Raw genomic sequence first — 19,735 nt, 5'->3', positions numbered from 1 at the left:
GCCCCTGTATCTCCGTTATTCTGGATGATATCGAGGAAGTGAAAACTGATTCTTGTAGAACTTTTTACATAAAATACAGTGGCGTAGTCTGTTTTTCTCCGAAAAAAATATTTTTAAAAATATGAACTAAAGTTATGTTTTTTCAAATGAAATACCCTGTGTATTTATAAATCATATGATACGTCTTGCTATGACCTTCTCAAAAATATATATCACTCTATATTTATTTTTACTATTAACTGCAATATTTAAATTATGTCATTTTCTTATTAGTAGGCCGTGATAAATAACAAAAAAATCAAAATGGTGTCTATTAAATAGCCATACACTTCGCCATACACATTTGACAAAAATTAACAAAATTTTATTTGAGATTGATATATTTTACTTTTGAACTGTTACCACTGAATCTCTGAATATATTCTTCTTTTATTTAATAACGGAATTTATTATAACGGGATGGGTTGACAAATATCTAAAAGCTTGAATTATTAAAGCATTTTCCAGGTGTTCGACATTGTTGTAGTTGCCACGATATATTTCATATTTCAAAAATCCACAAAATCAGAAATCAAGAACGGACAAATCCGGGAATCAGGGAGGCCATCGTATGGGTCCATTGGTTCCTATTCATTGATTTGAGAAATAATAGTTTAACAAAATTCTAATATTTCCAATTTGTGAGGGGGGCTCCAACTTGCTGAAAGTACATTTGAAGTAAATTAGCTAAATATAAGTACGATAGCTTCTAAGGTTTACAAATAGCAGTAGAGGGTTAACTTTTCTTAATATAAAAAGAATTTATTAGTGACTGCCAAAACGAAACAAAAGACAGATAACAGTATATACTTTTAATAATTCTTTAGTTTCTTTTATTACCAATCATGGCCTACTAATATACAGAGAAGACCAGGCTACTAGTAACATAGCAAGTTGCCGGACGAATTTACGTTTACCCGTTTTGCGTTCGTACCTACTCGAGATTCACTGTCGGCTAGTCGGCTGGTCTGGTCAGGCAGTACGCAGTTGCAGTTGTGCTTGGACGGGTCGGTCGTGACAGACTAGGAATACGACGCGAGGAGTGCCAAATATTTATTATTTTCATTTTAAGTGTTTACCTTCACTTAAGGTAACATTTAAAATGAAAATACTTATATATTTATTATTTGAGTGTGTTTACAAGCCAAAACTAAAAATAAATAAATTCTCTAAACCCAAAAAAAAACTAAAATATTACTCTAAATAAGAAAAAGTTATAACATGTGTTCAAAAAGACCATCTTCTTGTGCTAGACAGAAGCCTAGCCGGTCGTAAAATCCCCGTCTCACATTGGCTAACATATTAGGGCTAATAGTTTGGAAAGCCTCTCGTACTTTTACTTGAAGCTCATCCAGATTATTAGCCCTATTATGACCATACACTTTGGATTTTACATAACCCCACAAAAAGAAATCATTAGGAGAAAGATCTGGTGATCTAGCGGGCCACAAAATAGTTCCATGTCCACTAATTAAACGGTTGGGAAAAGTAATGTTCAAATATCCTTGAACAATTCGGGCATTGTGCAGGGCAACCACCTCAGCAATTTGATTACTTGAAAACGTGGGATTTTGATCCGCGGTAGCACAAATAAACACTTGCTTTAACTCCTGTTCTTCATTAATCAACACATCAGGCTTTTTGTGTCTTTGTGGGAACACGCACCCATGTGTTTCAAAATTATTAATAACTCTTGATACAGTAGGTAAAGATGGAATTGGCCTATTTACAAAAGTTTGTGGAAAAATTGTTTGTATATTCCGATAAGACCTATTTTGGAAATACCATTTTACAATTTGAATTTTCTCACGAACTTCGTAAATGGATGTTTACGAAGATTATTTTACTTAAAAAATAAATTTTACACGAGAACTGTCGCGAGAATCTATGTATTCGTTTTGGCTATTAAAACACGAATAAATACAAATTCCGAAACATTCTTATCACATATCTGCCTATTTTTATTTTATCGCATTTTTTCGCCTGCTTTTATCCGGCGGACGGGTATACGCTAATTCGTCCGGTTCTCCCTACGTTACTATTACGGTGGTCCGGTCTGTATATGATCTTTTAATAAAAACTTTTAAATATTACAATTAATAATCAAAATAAATATAGAGTGATATACAGGGTGTTTCAAAACAAATGCGAAAAACTTCAGGGGGCGATTCCTTGTTCAAAATAAAGGGTAGTTTGCTTCATAAACGTTGGGTCAAAAGTCAACCATTAGGGAGATATCGCGGTACAAAGATGGCGGAAAAATAATGTTTTTATTTTTTATCTTGAAAACGAAAAGAGATAGTCTAATGAAATTTTATGGGAGCATTACTGTTACGAAAACACACTTTCTGGTAATTTTTTCACTTTTTTAAAGTGAGTGGAAGGGGTTGAAATAAACTACCCTTATCATTCTTGTTAACGAAATTTAAAGAAAAATCTTATCAAACACATGCAAAAAAATTGATTTGGATAGCTTGGTTTATTTAGAAACTTTTTTATCTCTTGTGTTTCTTTCATAAAACTCGCCGATTTGAAATTAAAAAATAACATGTAAAGCATTACATGTCAGGATCAAAAACATTTTAGATAAAGAATCTAGTGATAATAACGATAATAATAAGAATTTAGATAATTACGTATTGCAGTAGAGTAATTTCAATAAAATAATATTAGAAACATCCTAAAAAGTGACAGCGGCCGAATAGATTTTTTCCTAAAAAAATTAGAGCAGCCCACTACATTCTTTATCTAAAAATGTTTTTTGTCCTGATATGTAATGCTTTACATTTTATTTTTTAATTTCAAGTCGGTGAGTTTTATCAAAAAAACACAAGAGATAAAAAAGTTTCTAAATAAACTAAACTATCCAAATAATTTTTTTTTGCATGTGTTTGATAAACTTTTTTTTTAATTTCGTTAACAAGAATGATAGGGGTAGTTTATTTCAACACCTTCCACTCATTTTAAAAAAGTGAGAAAATTGCCAGAAAGTATGTTTTCATAACAGTAATGCTTCCATAAAATTTCATTAGTCTATCGTTTTTCGTTTTCAAGATAAAGAATAAAATCATCATTTTTCCGCCATCTTTGTACCGCGATATCTCCCTAATGGTTGACTTTTGACCCAACGTTTATAAAGCAAACTACCCTTTATTTTGAACAAGGAATCACCCCCTGGAGTTTTTCGCATTTGTTTTGAAACACCCTGTATATACATATTTGAGAAGCTTATGGCAAGCCAGATCATACAATTTATAAATATACAAGGTGTTCCGTTTAAGAAAACATAACTTTATCTTTAAAATATTCTTTTCGTAGAATAACAGACTACGCCACTGTATTCTAGGTAAAAAGTTCTACCATAAACAGTTTTAACCTTCTTAATACCTTTAACAATAACAGAGATACAGGGAGTGTCCCAAAATGCAAAATTTCCAGAAAGACCCTGTAGCGCAGAAACGAAAAGAGCTATGAAAATGTTGCTTACGGCATCTTCCATATAACAAAAAAGTGGGACAAGTTTGTGCAAACCGCACCCTTCTATCTTCACTGATAACGGAGATGATTCAATATGATTTCAACTAAAATGGGACACCCTGTACATAGAAGGGGACTTCAAAATTTCGAAATATTTCATAGCACAATGGAGAACATATTTTTCGTAGAATTTGTTGTCCGAGACGACCCCTCGCTGAGCTGCTATAAATTTTGAACGAAAAAAAAAACACCTCCTCTCACTATGTGCTTCCTCCTACTTTTTGCATCCTCCGTCCCTGTTCGAGCCAAACGACTAGCGTTCTAGCAATTTATCTTTGGATTTTCCGAGTGGAAAAATAAAAATAATAATAAACGAGGGCTAAGGTCAATAATTTGAAAAATTCACATATATTATTGTGCAAATTGCGCATGCCAAAAAAATGGAATTAGATTTTCCGGCTCATGGATTTTTTATTTCCTATTTTGCTAGGCAGATTTTGAAAAATGTGTCTTATTTTTTATTAAACTCTTTGAGTATGGATCGCTAGTATACGGGGTGTCTTTCCGTGTACTGTCCAAGGTATTTATTATACATATTGAGTCTTACATAAGTGCAAATATTTTAAGGGGTATATTTCAATCCCAGAAACACATCTATTTGCGATTTTTTCGCGATTTTTTTTGACAGGTTTTTAATTTTTTGTTTAAAAGTATATCGTCAGAATATGGCTTTATATAACTTAAAATTATCTATCTATTAAACATAGCCGATACAAGGTGGTCCATTAAAACAATGAAAAAGTAATTATTTTATATTTTAGAAAGTTTGGCGTAGAATTTTGAACACCCTGTACGATTAAAATTCCAATATTTATAAAAAAGTAAGTACAGGCCATCTTAAGTAATTACCTAATTATAGTTTTGATTTCAGGACAGTTCTTGTAATTTTGATATTTTTTTTAAGAAAACTTTAAAACTTTATTAACTAACTGTTTTTTTTCTCAGGTAAGATTTCGACAGACGATGACAGAAGAACAGAAGATGATGTCCCAAACCAATCTATTTATTTTACTAAAAAAATTCGAATATTTTTTAAGTTAACTATGGATGGGTTTAAATATAAATCCGTCATGCGTCCTCTCTTGTTGTTTTTAACCAGTTTTATTGATTTGTTTCAAAAATAACAGATCAAATTTCAATTTTATTGGTTTGACAGAACGATGAAAACGGACGCAGTGCGTATGAACTCGCCTTTAGATTTTTGAGGCTTGTCAAAGTCTTGCCAAATTATAGGTTATAATTTTGTGTCAACTTATGTCAAATACCCTGCGTTTTGGAAGATGATGCATTTTGATTCGTGTTATTACGTGTGTTTTGTATCTTTTGAAGTCAATTGGAGGAAAAATCGAGGGAAAATTAACTGTAGACCCAGAGCACAGTTTATCGTTAATACTCGCTGCCCAGGCAGAAAGTCTTATACACTAATAAAGTTACTATCAATAAAGTTTGTATACCATCTCGTCGTAGATAAGTGCATCTCGTATATGGTACAAGGATCGTACTAAACATATACTAAAAACTGGAGTAGCTGTAAAATAACGACATCACACGATATGTAAATAATGAATTTTAGTACTGCAGAAAAATAACGTCAAAAGGTACTGGTTTAAAAAAATAAGATTAAAGTTAATTAATCAACATTTAAGGTATAAAATTTGGTAAGTGTTATTATTAATAAATTAGTTTGTTTTATTTATTCCTGTGGAATATTACAAATTTGTATTTGTACATAAGTTATATTGATAAATATAATAATAAATGAGGGAAGTTTCTTAAAGCTTGTAAGTAAGAAATAGTTCTTTTTTATATTTTTATTGGTATGTGGTGTTTTGTTCTTGTTTGTTTTGTATTAACGCATACCGCTTTTTTTAAATAAAATAGCTCGATTACATTTTTTCAGTTTTATACAGTTTTTTTTTCCACAATATTTTGAAGTAATCACTTATCAGTCAAATTTTAAATATATTAATTTCCTGCTATGCGTTCCAGTTGTACCAACTTATTTCTTTGTAAAATAAAATAAACTATTTTGAAATTAAAATGACAGACACATCTATCACTGTCAATGATCTTGTCGTTGGACAGACTATACATATAACTTTTTTCTATGCAACTTAATATTTAAAATAAATATTTTTATTGATCTTAAACTTCATTGTATATTTTTTTTTAAATTTAATCTAATAAAATATTCTGTCTTTAATAAAGTAGCAATTAAAATTAATTATTATTTCATATTACACACTTAGTCTCTGTTAAGCAGAGTTGACAAAATAGTACTATTAAGCGTCCAAACTTAGGAATATAAATGAATGCTTTTAGCCGGGGAGTGCGACAACAAACATGTTTATACAGCAGTAAGATAATAGATTAGGCCACGTTTAAGTTTATCCCTAAGCACAATAGTTCGAAAATTCGACAACTTCCCCTGTTTAGAAAGTAAGCTTCCGGGGCAACGTAAACAATAAAGCAATTTATAATTAAATCGTTTGCAATTAAAACTATGATTATATTAAGTTAAATTTCTCTACAGAAAATGTCTTGCTATTAGAAAATAATTTACACTTTCTAAGAACTTCCGCTTGTAATTTGGCATGTATTAAGAAAACTATATTTCAATACAAAAAATGTTCGTATTAAAGAACATAAAGATTTTAAGAAAGGGTGACTTTTACAAATCTAAGAATTGTCAGCATTCATGGGACACGGGGCACAGAGTAGATTTTAAAAGCCCAAAATTATAATCAAAGACGCGATAGCCCCTAAAAAAATAAAAGAGGTTTTTTTAATACAATCCAATAAAAATAAATGTATTGCTCATCTGTAGATGTTAGTAATAAAAAATGTCTATACCTATGTGGCGGATTCATCTCTCCAAAAAAATCCTTTATGGTTTTACCTTATTAAGTAATTGTTATCAGGTAGTATTTGTTAATTTTGAAAATTAACTTGATATAATGTCATTTTAACAGAACGTCAACGATTTCTTGTAGACGTATCTGTTTTAAAAAAGTAAAGTGTTCTCGAATAGTTGAAATTAAATATTTTAAATAGTTTTTTTCTTTATTCTTTGTATTTTTTTGCTTCCACGACGGAAAGAGATAAACTTTCCGAAACGTTAAGCATTTTATTTCTTTGTTAGGCAAATTTGTATAACTGTAAACATAACTACTGACAAGCAGTGTCCGTTTAGGTTTAACGCAGAAGTGTTTACAAAAAATAACTATTTTATTTTGTAGATTTTTCTGGCAGTGCAGTGGTGAAATACCAAAGGAGTTTTTGGAGAGATGTTAGTTAGGTTGTATGGCAATCACTTATTTGATTTTTGATACGTAAAAATTTAAAACAAATTAAAAATAATCATACAGAAAGTTTGAAGCTTTTTGGTTTTACTTTATTAAGTAATTGTTATCAGGTAGTAATTGTTAATTTTGAAGTTTAACCTGACATAATGTAATTTTAACAGAACGTCAACGGTTTTTGTAAACGTACCTGCTTTAAAGAAACTAAAGTGTTCTCCAATAATTGCATTTAAATAATTTAAATAGTTTTTTTCTTTGTTCTTTGAATTTTTTTGCTTTCGACGGCGGAAAGAGATAAACTTTCCGAAACGTTAAGGATTTTTTGGGCCTTAGGCAAATTAGTTTATTGGTAGACCACTGCTGACAATTAGTCTCCGTTGGATTAACGCAGCAGTGTTTAAAAAAATAACTATTTTATTTTGTAGATTTTCTTGCAGTGGCGAAATACTCATAATATAGGACTTTTTTTGGAAAGATGAATCCGCCACATAGGTATTGACATTTTTTACATTTCATTACCTACCACAGCATTCTTTAGGCAGGAAAATGCGTACATTTTATCTTAAATAGGAACCTACTACCGAGAACCTACTACTAGAACCTACTACAGAAAAAAAATCAAAGCTTTTTCTTTGTTTAAGTAAGAACAATCTTCGGATTGTCACGGGGTTTTTAACAGGACACTGTCTCATCAATGAACACCTCAATAGATTGATGCAAAGACACAACTGTGAATGCAGATTCTGTGGAAAAATGGGGAAACACCAGAACACTACTATTCTTGCTATAAACTCGTACTAAACGACTGAATATCGGAGATGGAGAAATGGAAAAAAACCCTCTGTAGAAACGTCTGAGATACTGGCTTTTATCAAAGCCCTGGGACTCTATGATGAGTTATAACTGAATCAATGAGGACACAACAGATTTATAAGGTCGCAGTGATTAATTTAACTTAACTTCTCCCCTTCCATACAATCTACATCTATATCTAAATATTAGATCCTTCGAAGTGTCTATTGGATCTTTTCAGATTTATTGTGGTCCTCTTCTGATTCTTAGGTTACATTCTCCAATCTTATCTATTTGAAAAAGTCTAGCAACTTGGAGACTGAACGATCCATGTAGCTCTTTGTCAACAGCCTACCGTTGCCTAGCATAAAAGACCGCATATTTGCCAGACTGTTGCCAATGCAATTTTATGTCGATACATAAAATGTGTTCTGTCATTTCTTCTTCAATTGACAAAACCAGGGCAAAGCTTCGGCCGGAATCTCAGCAGCTTTATATGCCTATTTAGCTTCCAATACCCTGTTACTATATCCACTAAAGCTTTGACTGTCGTTCTGTCTTTGCCAGATCCGGTCTATTGTGGATTTTGGCAAATGTTCTACTATGAACTCTTTTGTTGAACTTGTTTGGCCATTTCATCTGCCTTTCCGGACCACCGAACGATGTGTTCATCAGTACTTCATAATAGTTCATAATAACATAACTCAGAATTAAAAACTCATTTACGCTTAGACATAGCGCCAGCATGCAGTTTCAAGTTGGTCGATTATTTAGTTGCAAAAGTGAAAACAATATATTCTTATTGACAGCTTCATAGCTCTTTTCGATTACGCAACGATTATAATCGGGCGACTTAAAATTGCATGTCAGCACCTAGCCTGAATCTACAAGAAAAAAGGACTTTTTTTGGAAAGATGAATCCGCCACATAGATATTGACATTTTTTATATTTCATTACCTACCCCAGCATTCGTTAGGCAGGAAAATGCGTACATTTTATCTTAAATAGGGCTTAAAAACCTACTACCGAGAACCTACTACTAGAACCTACTACAGAAAAAAAATCAAAGATTTTTCTTGGTTTAAGTAAGAACAATCTTCGGATTGTCACGGGGTTTTAACAGGACACTGTCTCCTCAATGAACACATCAGTAGATTGAAAGAAGGACAAGTGCGAATGCAGATTCCGTGGGGAAAATGGGGAAAAGCTAGAACACCTCACCACTGAGTGTACCGAGATGACAACCATTCGTGCCATAAACTTTGGTACGACTGATATCGGAGAATAAGAACTAACCTCTGTAAAACCGTCTCAGATACTGGCTTTTGTCAAAGTCCTGAGACCGTATGATGAGTTATAACTCTTAAGGGGGACACAATAGATCTATAAGGTAGTGGTGATGAAATAGTATGAGATCTTCTCCCATTCTGGCATTTCTTAAATATATTAATTTTGATCTTTCTTATTATTTAGTTTATACTGGGTCCGGCAATAGTGCGTCGGGCATCTGTAGGATATACGAGCATTTCAAGAAGATATTTTAACTTCTATAGGGTGGCTTATCTATACATACAGGGTGGTCCGAACTGTATTCCGGAAACTTCAGCAGCATATTCTACAGATAAAAATAAGTAAAAAAGTTCGTATACATGTATGACCTAAAACGCTTAGTTTCGGAGATACAAGGTGTAGAAGTTTCATTTTTTTTTCAATTTTATCTAAATAATTTCTGAAGTAACGTCAATATTTTGATGAAAATAGGGGTCTGGGAGTTTTTTGACATGAGAAATTTGATTTTTATGTCAATATGACTCCTACTACTAGAGGGCGCCACCTACATGTGTTTTAACTGTTTTGAAGCGTAATAACTTTTTGTCCGTACCTGTATAAAAATACCGAGTAAAAGAATTTACATTCCTGTGACTTTTTACGTAAAAAATATCTCTTTATAAAAATGGCTACGAGCAACCGTTCTTAAGATATTTAGAATGGAAATGGTCAATACATGTCATTATTGACGAAAAATAAACAAGTTGAGTAGATGGTTATTTCACCGAAATAATAAATTTGGGAAATTTTTATTTTTTTAAACTAATCATAATTTTTTCTGCAAAAAATGATGGTAAAACAGTTTCTGTTGAACTTTTGGCTCAAAAACATTTCAAATTTAGGATTTCAGTCTAATAACTATTTAGTCAACATGTTTAATTTATGTCAATGATGACAGGTATTGATAATTTCGATTCCAAATATCTCGAAAACCATTACTCATAGCGATTTTTACCAAGAGACCTTTTTCACGTAAAAAACGTCGTAAATGTATATTTTTTTACTCAGTAGATTTATACAGGTACGGACTAAAAGTTATTACTCTTCAAATCAGTTAAAAATATGTAGGTGGCGCCCTCTACTAGTAGGAGTCATATTGACATCAAAATCAAATTTCTCATGTCAAAAAACTCCCAAAAACCAATTTTCATCCAAATGTTACTTCAGAAATTATTTGGATAAAATCGAAATAAAAAGGAAACTTCTACACCCTGTATCTCCGAAACTAAGCATCTTAGGACATACATTTATACGAACTGTTTTACTTATTTTTAACTGCTGAATATACTGCTGAAGTTTCCGGAATACAGTTCGGACCACCCTGTATAAAATCCTTAAGTGACTAACTCACTGATTAAACACGATCCTGCTCAAACCACTCAACCTAAGCTCAATTTTGGCATACAGGTTGATTCTAGGGTTTTTCGAAATTTTTCGAAATTCCAGTTCCAATAAGGGGGTTCTTTTTTACATATTTTAAGATTTTTTAAAAATGTATACAGGGTATTTCGAAAACCTGGTCATTGATTAATCACGATCCTGCTTAAAGCGCTTGACGTAAAAAGCTGATTTTTGGAAAACGGATTGACTTTATGGTGTAGAGGTTCGATAAGAAGGGATCAAAGGGGATGAAACCACCCCTCAAATATTAAAATTATTTTTATTTAAAAACCGGTGAGTTATTCGGAAAAACTCTTAAACACGTAAATTTTATTTTGTTGTTTTACATATTTTAAGATTTTTTAAAAATTGATACAGGGTGTTTCAAAAAATATGACCATTGAGTAATCACGATTCTGCTTAAACTGCTTGATGTTTAAAGCTGACTTTTGGCAAACGGATTGACTGTGGGATGTAGAGGTTCGATAAGGAGGAGTTTCTCGAATCTCAAATTCCAAGAGGGTGAAAACGCCCTTCAAATATTACAATATTTGTTATTTAGAAAACGGTTAGTCTTTCAGGAAAACGCTTGGACCGGCATAATTTATTTTGTATATTTACATATTTTATTTTTTTTTAAAAATCATACAGGGTGTTGTTACCCAAAAAGTTGGGTAATTGATTAACCACGATTCTGCTTGAGCTGCTTGACGTAAAAAGCTTATTTTTGGCAAACGGATTTTTCGAAAGTCAAATTCCAACGAGATGAAACTACCCCTCAAATATTACGAAGTTTTCTATATAATTTTTTTACACATTTCAAAATTTTTCGCAAATTTAGAGCGAGCGTTTAAACAAAAATATAGTCTATTAGACGAACACTGCAAAAACACGGATATGTTAATGGAAATTCTTGCTTTGCTTTATCATCACCATTACAGATGATTAATTCGACGCGAACGAAGTCGCGGGTACACGCTAGTGAATTTATAAGACCTGTACAAGACCTATACTGACTTACGCTGCTGAACCAAGAGCAGAAACATCAGAAACACAAAGGAAAATGAGAACAACAGAGATAAAAATATTACGAACAATAAAAGGGACTACACTGTTCGACAGAATACGCAACATAGACACGTTAAAGAGAGTTGGGAGCCAAAAATACAATATACAGGGTGTTCTATTTATCTGCTATTCACTCGCACTTTTTTGAGCCACTTGGCTATAGAAGTTAAAATAGTTTCCTGAAATAGATCTTACATTAAACTTGATTTACACTTGAACAAAATTCTTAAGTTTTTTATTCTAGGAGCTACAGATGCCCGACGCACAATTGCCGAACCCTGTATTATACAAACAGTAAACAGTATTTGCGTAACTGATTTTACTAATTGGAAGATATACCTTTTTTTCAGAATAAATCCCGATTAATACTTCCTGCAAATACCTACAGAGAAAAAAAGGATCAAAGCAAAACAAAACACACCTAAATCCCTTTTGGATTTCATATCCTGCTTTTTTCCTAGCACGAAGCCACTTAGAAAAAATATTTGGATCCTTTTAAAATATTGACTTTGCTTTTCTGTTTTTTTTTCGTCTAGTAGGGATTCCCAGAGATAAATCGTTCGGACGCCAGTCGTTTGGCTAAGGGATAAAGAGGGAATCCAGGGCAGGGGATATAAAGGAGGGTTTGCGTCGCTCTCTCGGAATTTATAGAAATTTTGAGAGACGCTTGTTTCGATGACAAATATCGCGTTATTTTTCAAGTCGTGCCTTAATAATGATTTACAGTCGGCACTTCAGATTTTCTCTCGTAAATAAAGAAGATTTTTTACATAAACATTATAAAAAATGATATACAGTATGTCCCCGGATTGTCTTTACAAGAGGAAACTTTTTTAAAAAATGTCTATACCTATGTGGCGGATTCATTTTTCCAAAAAATCCTATATGGGTATTTTGCCACTGCACTGCAAGAAAATCGACAAAATAAAATAGTTATTTTTTGTAAATACTTCTGCGTTAAACCCAAACGGAAACTACTTGTCAGAAGTTATGTTAGGCAAATTTGTACAACTGTATTATACAGATTTGCCTAACAAAGAAAAAAATACTTAACGTTTCGGAAAGTTTGTCTCTTTCCGTCGTCGGAAGCAAAAAAATACAAAGAATAAAGAAAAAAACTATTTAAAATATTTAAATTCAACTATTCGAGAACACTTTAATTTTTTAAAACAGATACGTCTACAAGAAACCGTTGACGTCCTGTTAAAATGACATTATATCCCCCCCCCCCAAGTTACACTTCAAAATTAACAATTACTACCTGATAACGATTACTTAATAATGTAAAACCTAAAAGCCCTAAACTTGCTGTATGATTATTTTTAAATTTTACGTATGTTATGTTCTTTAAAATCGAAGAAGCGATTGCCATACATTACTAACATCTACAAATGCATGAGCAATACATTTATTTTTATTAGATTGCATTAAAAAATCCTCTTTTATTTTTCTTTTAGAGGCTATCGCTTCTTTCATTATAATTTTAGCGTCATTAAAATTTATTCTGTGCCCTGTGTCCCATGAATGCTTTTTTTAAGACATCAACTTCTTTAAGAAATTCATCCATATCTTTATGTATTTTGTAATTTCCTTTAAAACTGTATGGAAACTTGGAAAAGTATAAACAGAATTAACCATTTGAGAACAAGCGAAAAATTTAATGAAATTATCACAATGCCAATAATTTTTTTTCTCTTTTAAAAACAATCCGAGGACATACTGTATATACAGAGTGTTCCTTAATGACATGTTTATATTTTTGGAGGTTTCTTGGAAGAGAATTATTGGACCTATTAAAGAAAGCAAGAAAAAACTTTATATGAATGTATGTCCTAAACTTCTTAACTTTTGAAATACAAGGTTGTAAAATTCTCTAAAAAAACTTTTTTTATAATATCTCCTATATTATTATACAGGTTGTCTTTAAAAGAGGAAACACTTTTTTATTGAGGTTGAGGCAGATCTCTCCGCCTTCAGGACCTTTTTCTCATCAGAGAAGCTATTTCACGTTCAGAAGTCTAGGGAAAGCCACAGCAAGTATTTTTCCAGTGGCTCTCCATCTAAAAATAAAAATTTTTAATTCATTTGACGCGAACAGAGGATCAAGCACCCTCTGATAAATCGGACGATAGCAAGCTAGGTATTTTTCTTATCAATGTTCAGTCCTTAAGACACAAAACAGATGAATTATTTCTTTTATTGGAACAGCTCAAATTTCCTGAAATCATTGCCATAACGGAACATTGGTTAAATACCGATGAGCCCGTGTTTGTGAAAAATTACACAACAATAGCTAGATTTAATAGAAGTAATTTATCTCATGGAGGTACTATTATAATGTCTACCAACAACAAAAACCTTACGGCAATAACAAAATTTGATCACTTATTAGCCGAGAAAATGTTTGAATTTTCTATCATCTACCACATTGCTTATGACCTCTATATTGTTTGTATTTATAGAACACCTGACGCAGATATGCATATGTTCTTTCAGAAATTACTGAGTTTGCTAGAGTCCCTGCCTGTGAATAGCAGGTTGATCTTGTGTGGTGACCTAATATTGACTTCTCCAGTGTGTGTGATGCTCGGGTATCTCTCCAGTCTATCTTCGAGACTTTTGGTGTAGTAATGCATGTTAATGCACCAACAAGAATCACTAGAACTTGTTCTAGTACTATAGACTATGTCGTGTCATCCTTTGATCCAGAATTGGTTGACTGTACTGTGTTGAACTCAGGCTTCTCTGATCATGAAGGAGTATTAACAAAATTTTCCATAAAATCCGAGAGTAGAAACACTTTTCGTAAATTAGGACGTATTTTTTCGGAAAAAAACTTTATAAATTTTAAGCAGCTTTGTCTAACAACAGATTGGCATGTCATCTCTGGTGATGTAGACACTGAAGTTTCCAGATTTACACAAACATTATCTGGTCTGGCATCCAAAGCCTTTCCTCTCAGGCCTGTCAAAATTAAACATCATAAACCCTGGACTACTAAGGGCCTACGTACATCTGCAAAAAAAATACATGCGCTCTTTATCTCACCTAAAAAAATTCTCGGATAGTGTCTTCTTTCACGAGTACGTGAAACTTTTACAGGAAAAATTTACCATAAGACTATAAAAGCCGCCAAGGACATCTATTACAATAGGAGGTTGACTGAGTCCGGTAATATTGCCAAAGAAACATGGTCGATTGTGAATGACTTGAGGAGTAAGGTTTCTTCGTCCAACATAACCTCAACTTCACCTGAGGGACCTAAACAATTACTTTGTAAATGTGGCGAAGAATATAGTGAATACTATCTCACCCTCCCTTGATCCTCTATCATTTCTCTCTGACTATAATGCTAATTTGCACAGTTTCTTCCTTACGCCTGTGGGGTTGGCAGAGCTTCGCAATACATTAAATGATATTAAAAATAAATCTTCAGCAGGGACTTACTCTTAAAATGTTCTCTAGTATGCCGGAATGTACATTAAACCATCTTTCAGCCTTAATTAATATGTCATTTGAAGATGGTGCTTTTCCAAATTGCCTTAAGTCGGCGATAATTATTCCTTTGCATAAAGGAGGTGATAAAGAGCAAGCTTCCAACTATCGTCCAATTGCACTCCTTCCCACGTTATCGAAGATCATGGAGAGACTGGTTAAAAAGAGGCTTGTATCATTTCTTCTAAAATACAAAATACTCACCCCCTTTCAGTTTGGGTTCTTGAGTAACAAATGTACAAATGACGCTATGTTTTCGCTGTTTAATAATGTATACTCCAGTCTGAACAACCGTCTCGTTACAGCAACAATTTTCTGTGATTTCTCGAAGCTTTCGATTGTGTTAATCATAACATCCTACTAACAAATTGCAGTACTATGGTATCAGGGGAACGCCTCTTGAATGGTTTAAGTCCTACCTTAACAACAGAAACCAGCGTGTGAGGGTTGATAAGACTGTGTCTTCTTGCAAGCCAATAGAATGCGGAGTACCTCAGGGCTCAGTGCTAGGTCCTATTTTGTTTCTGTTGTTTATCAACGATATTGCTAGTCTGGACATCAGTGGTAAAATCTGTCTCTTCGCGGATGATACTTGTTTCACATGGAGCAGCCCGGACACCACGGCACTTCATAGAACCATTTCCAGTGACTTAATCAACATAAAAACATGGTGCGATTCTAATTATCTGTGTCTCAACGTCTCTAAAACTAAAGTCTTATCATATAAAAGTACGTTGCTACCTTTTCAACTTGATAATACCACCATTGACGTCGTTGATTCTGTGAAATTTTTAGGCCTTGTTGTGGACAACTATTTAAAATGGGATTTGCAATCGATGCTTTAGCTAAAAAATTAAGTTCTGCCTGTTTCGCACTTAGATCAGTTGCTAATGTGCTTAATTTGTCAACATCTAGGACAGTCTATTATGCCCTTTATGAGTCGCATCTCCGATACGCACTTCCATTCTGGGGTGCGTGTTGTGCGACTCAATTTGAGCGTATCTTCAAATTACAAAAGAGAGCTGTGCGATATTCACTGAGGCTAACCAGTTGTGCTCACTGCCGGGACTTGTTTAGAAGATATAAAATATTAACTCTTCCTTCCCTATTCATACTCGAATCCGTCTGCCTAGTTCGCAAGCACGTATCGAGTATTTCTCTAGAGCCAGTTCATGGCTATCCAATTAGGAACGCAGAGCATAACATGTATCTGCCAACCCCTCACTCTGAGTTAGTAAAGAGTTCCCAATTGTACAATGCAAAAAAAAATGCACTATCATCTGCCATCTGAAATTAATTCCATTTCATCCTTTCCTGCATTTCGCAGAGCCTTGAGATCATACTTACTGGAGAAAGCCTTTTACGCGGTTAACGATTTTTTTATTAATATCTAGGGTTCTAAATTTAACACACATTCACTAAATTTAAGAAATGATTTTGTTTTCTATCGATTTAAATTTAGTATTGACATTATATACAGTTGTTTATTTACATGTATGTTTATATTTTATTTATATTTAATTAAATAAATTTTTGACAATGTACAATTTCTATAATTGTATAAAGTATTGTTTTAGTTTTGTATGTTTGCTGTTAGTTTTATATGTTTTTCTATTGTTAAGTGAAGTTTTGTATGTTTTTTATATTCTTTTTTTTAAGTTTTGTCAACAAAATTGTAAAATTTTTTTATGACAATAAAGCAATTTCTTTCTTTCTTTCTTTCTTTCTTTCTATTATTGACATTTTGAGGAAAATGCATTCGTCTATGTAATATAATTTCTATTTCATTCTTTGATAGATGGTTTTAGTATCACATTTTCCGATAACTATTACCCTTTCCGTAGCATTAAACTAAATAAATTTTGTGCTTCTTTAACACTAGCAAAATATAGAAAATAAAATTCTATAATTATCAACCTATCAAAGAATCAAAATGGAATTATATTACCATAGAAACGCGTTTTGACTTTTAAAATTCACAATAATTTCATCAGGTTTTCTTTAGTTTTCTCTAAAACGGTATGGAAATTTGGAAAAGTATAAACGGAATTAACTATTTTAGAACAAGCAAATATTTTTTAAAGGATGCATTTTTCTCAAAATGTCAATAATAAAGAAGTTTTTCCTCTTGTAAAGGCAGTCCAGGGACATACTGTAGATATCTTTATGAAATATAATACATTGCTTCTTGCTTTTTTACATATATATATACATACTTGCCTTTTTGTTGTATTAATATTATATTTATTTTAACCGGTTTTTTTTATTTTTTTTTTACAAATAAATACGCACCTAAAAATCACAATCTCATTAAAAAGTTTATAAAAAGACTTTTACCACTAAAAATCTCAAAAAAAGTAATTCCAAAAATACCTATCTTGCACAGTTAGGTTGCTAATATTTAAAATGCGATATATAAATAATATTGTAAAACAGTACGTAAATGCAACATTCTTTTTCAAGTGTTTTTTAACAACTTTTTTCGCACTAGAATTTGTCACATATATTATTATTTGAATAAAAGTTGTAAAATAAAACACAAATAAACCAAATAGCCAAACGCGCAAAATTAAAGTTTTTTTGTGTATTCTAGTGAATTATTGTTTTATTTTGCAGTTGTAACACCAAAGTTTCCAACCCCCAACTGTAGTAAAAGTTGTGATAAATTGTGTAATAATTTTTTGTTTGTAACAACTGAGTGAAATATATCCCTTCTAAATAATTTCCATAAATGACTATAAAATTTATAAATAAATACACACCAGTAGATCCGAATCTCATTCGATTAAAGTCTTTAAAAAAATCCAGCAAATTAATCTCACTAAAAACCACAAACAAAAAAAATACTTTCGAAAAAAAAATATTTCGCGCGAAATTCCACTCTACGTCGAGATGACGATATTGCGCGCGTCCAGATATCCAGAAAAACGACCTTCCACAAGGGCCTTCGCGAGCTACACTAAAATTCGAGATGCCTGGGATGCGGTCGGCGATGCTCGCACCACTCCGATCGTCCACGACCGACGTAGGCGACTGGATTCTTTCCCGTCGGAAAACGGCCGTACTGGGGACGATAATGGGGAACGATCCAAGTTTCTGCAGCGAGTTTGACATTGACGTAGGACATGGTAGACGACGCCGCTTTAATAGACTTCTAGAGTGAAGGATTTTATATGCATAATGAGTGAATATATGAGACACGTTTTCTGTGTGTTTTAATTTTCTTTTTATCTTAATATCAATATTACCTCGGCAGTTTGATTTCGAAAAAGGCCAATATCGATTCTGAAAATCAGCACGGGATTAGCAGCGCCTCAAGAGCATATTGGAAATTAAAAGACATGATGTTCTACAATCATGACTTGAGCACAAAGACGAAACTTGCAGTGTACCGAGCAATAATAATCCCCACTGTTATATGGAAGCGAAACCTGTGTCCAACACTTACCAAATGATTCCACTATATATCAAACGTATCGGTCCCTGAAAAAGCTAGATGCAAGACCGTTGAAGTCATCATTACTAAATCCCGCTTGAGATGGGCTAATCACGTATGCAGTATGCAAGAAAACCGCCTACCAAAATATCCTCTTTACGATGAGTAAAGTAGTAGACGGTAAGAGGAAACCGGGTGGACAACTCAAAAGATACAAGGACATTTTCCACGAAAACTTAAAAGAGATAAACAACCAGAATCAGTGGGAAAAAGCAGCGGTCAATAGAATGCAATGGAGAATTGTAAACTCAGTTAACAACGACAACCTAGTGCGGAAGAGTACTTACTTGTTTTTCATCTTCCACTTGTAACAAAATATTTAATTCATTTTCATTTATTATTTCTCGATGACTTTTATAAATAAATATTATTCTTATTTTTATATTTGCATTTATTAATACCTGTTGCTGTTGGATTTTTTTTGAATTTATAATATTTAATAACTCTTCTGGCCTATTTGGGGAATGTACAAGAAATAAATCCTTTTCAGCGTGTAGACTATTTCTTCCATAATAACAATAAGCTATTTTTGTATCTTCACTTGTACAGGGTGAGTCTTAAATAAGTGCAAATATTTTCAGAGATGGTAGATCTCGATAAAAGAAACATATTTTCCTTTTACCATTTTTCTGATAAGTCTAAAATAACCGATTTATTTAAGTTTGAAAATTAAAAAAAAATATTTTTTTAAATTTTGAGAGCCACCGGATTTTTTCTTTATTTGCATCTCTTTTATTGCCGTAACCGTGTAGTAAAGCCCTAACTATGGTAATATCAAAGATTATAAGAAATTATACCGTGGGAAAATTCGCGGTGAACAGGCAGTTCTAAAAACTTTTCGAAAAATATACAGAGAAATTTATAAGAAAATGCACGATTTTCAACATCTTTTTTTTGCGAAGAAAACTCATAGACGTGTTCCTGGGATCGAAATATACCGCCGCTGAAAATATTTGCATTTATTTAAGACTCACCCTGTATAATTCATAGTTTACAAATTATTTTTGACACGTATAAAGTCAATATGACACATTAAAAAAATATTTTTTAAATAATTTTTGATAACAATAACGTAAATTTCACAGTAAAAAATGAATTTGAAGGTGGCATGCATGTGGCATGTTTGTTATTCCCATCAGGAACGGAATATTTTGTCAATTAATTTAGTATATTTTTTATCTTTTTATATAACTGCAACAAGAATTCGTAGGCGCTATTGAAATTAAACAGTTTGCTTTATTTTAAAGAGTTCTTTAAAAAGTTTCAAATACATTTTTCTGAAAAAAAATGAAGAAA

General features: G+C 32.5%; 1 protein-coding gene across 1 annotated transcript in view; it reads right to left on the bottom strand.

The window, feature by feature from the left end:
* The window catches only part of LOC115881542, a 457,389-nt gene extending 439,500 nt beyond the window's left edge, over positions 1-17,889 (bottom strand). Inside the window, exon 1 of the mRNA XM_030899082.1 lies at positions 17,706-17,889. The gene's annotated coding sequence lies outside the window, so the exon portion shown is untranslated. The remainder of the gene's footprint in view (positions 1-17,705) is intronic.
* Between the last annotated feature and the right edge of the window lie 1,846 nt (positions 17,890-19,735).

The sequence above is a fragment of the Sitophilus oryzae genome, unplaced genomic scaffold (genome assembly GCF_002938485.1).
Source record: "Sitophilus oryzae breed Bouriz unplaced genomic scaffold, Soryzae_2.0 scaffold_172_pilon_pilon, whole genome shotgun sequence".
Lineage (NCBI taxonomy): Eukaryota > Metazoa > Arthropoda > Insecta > Coleoptera > Curculionidae > Sitophilus > Sitophilus oryzae.
This window is presented reverse-complemented; position numbering and strand designations above follow the sequence as displayed.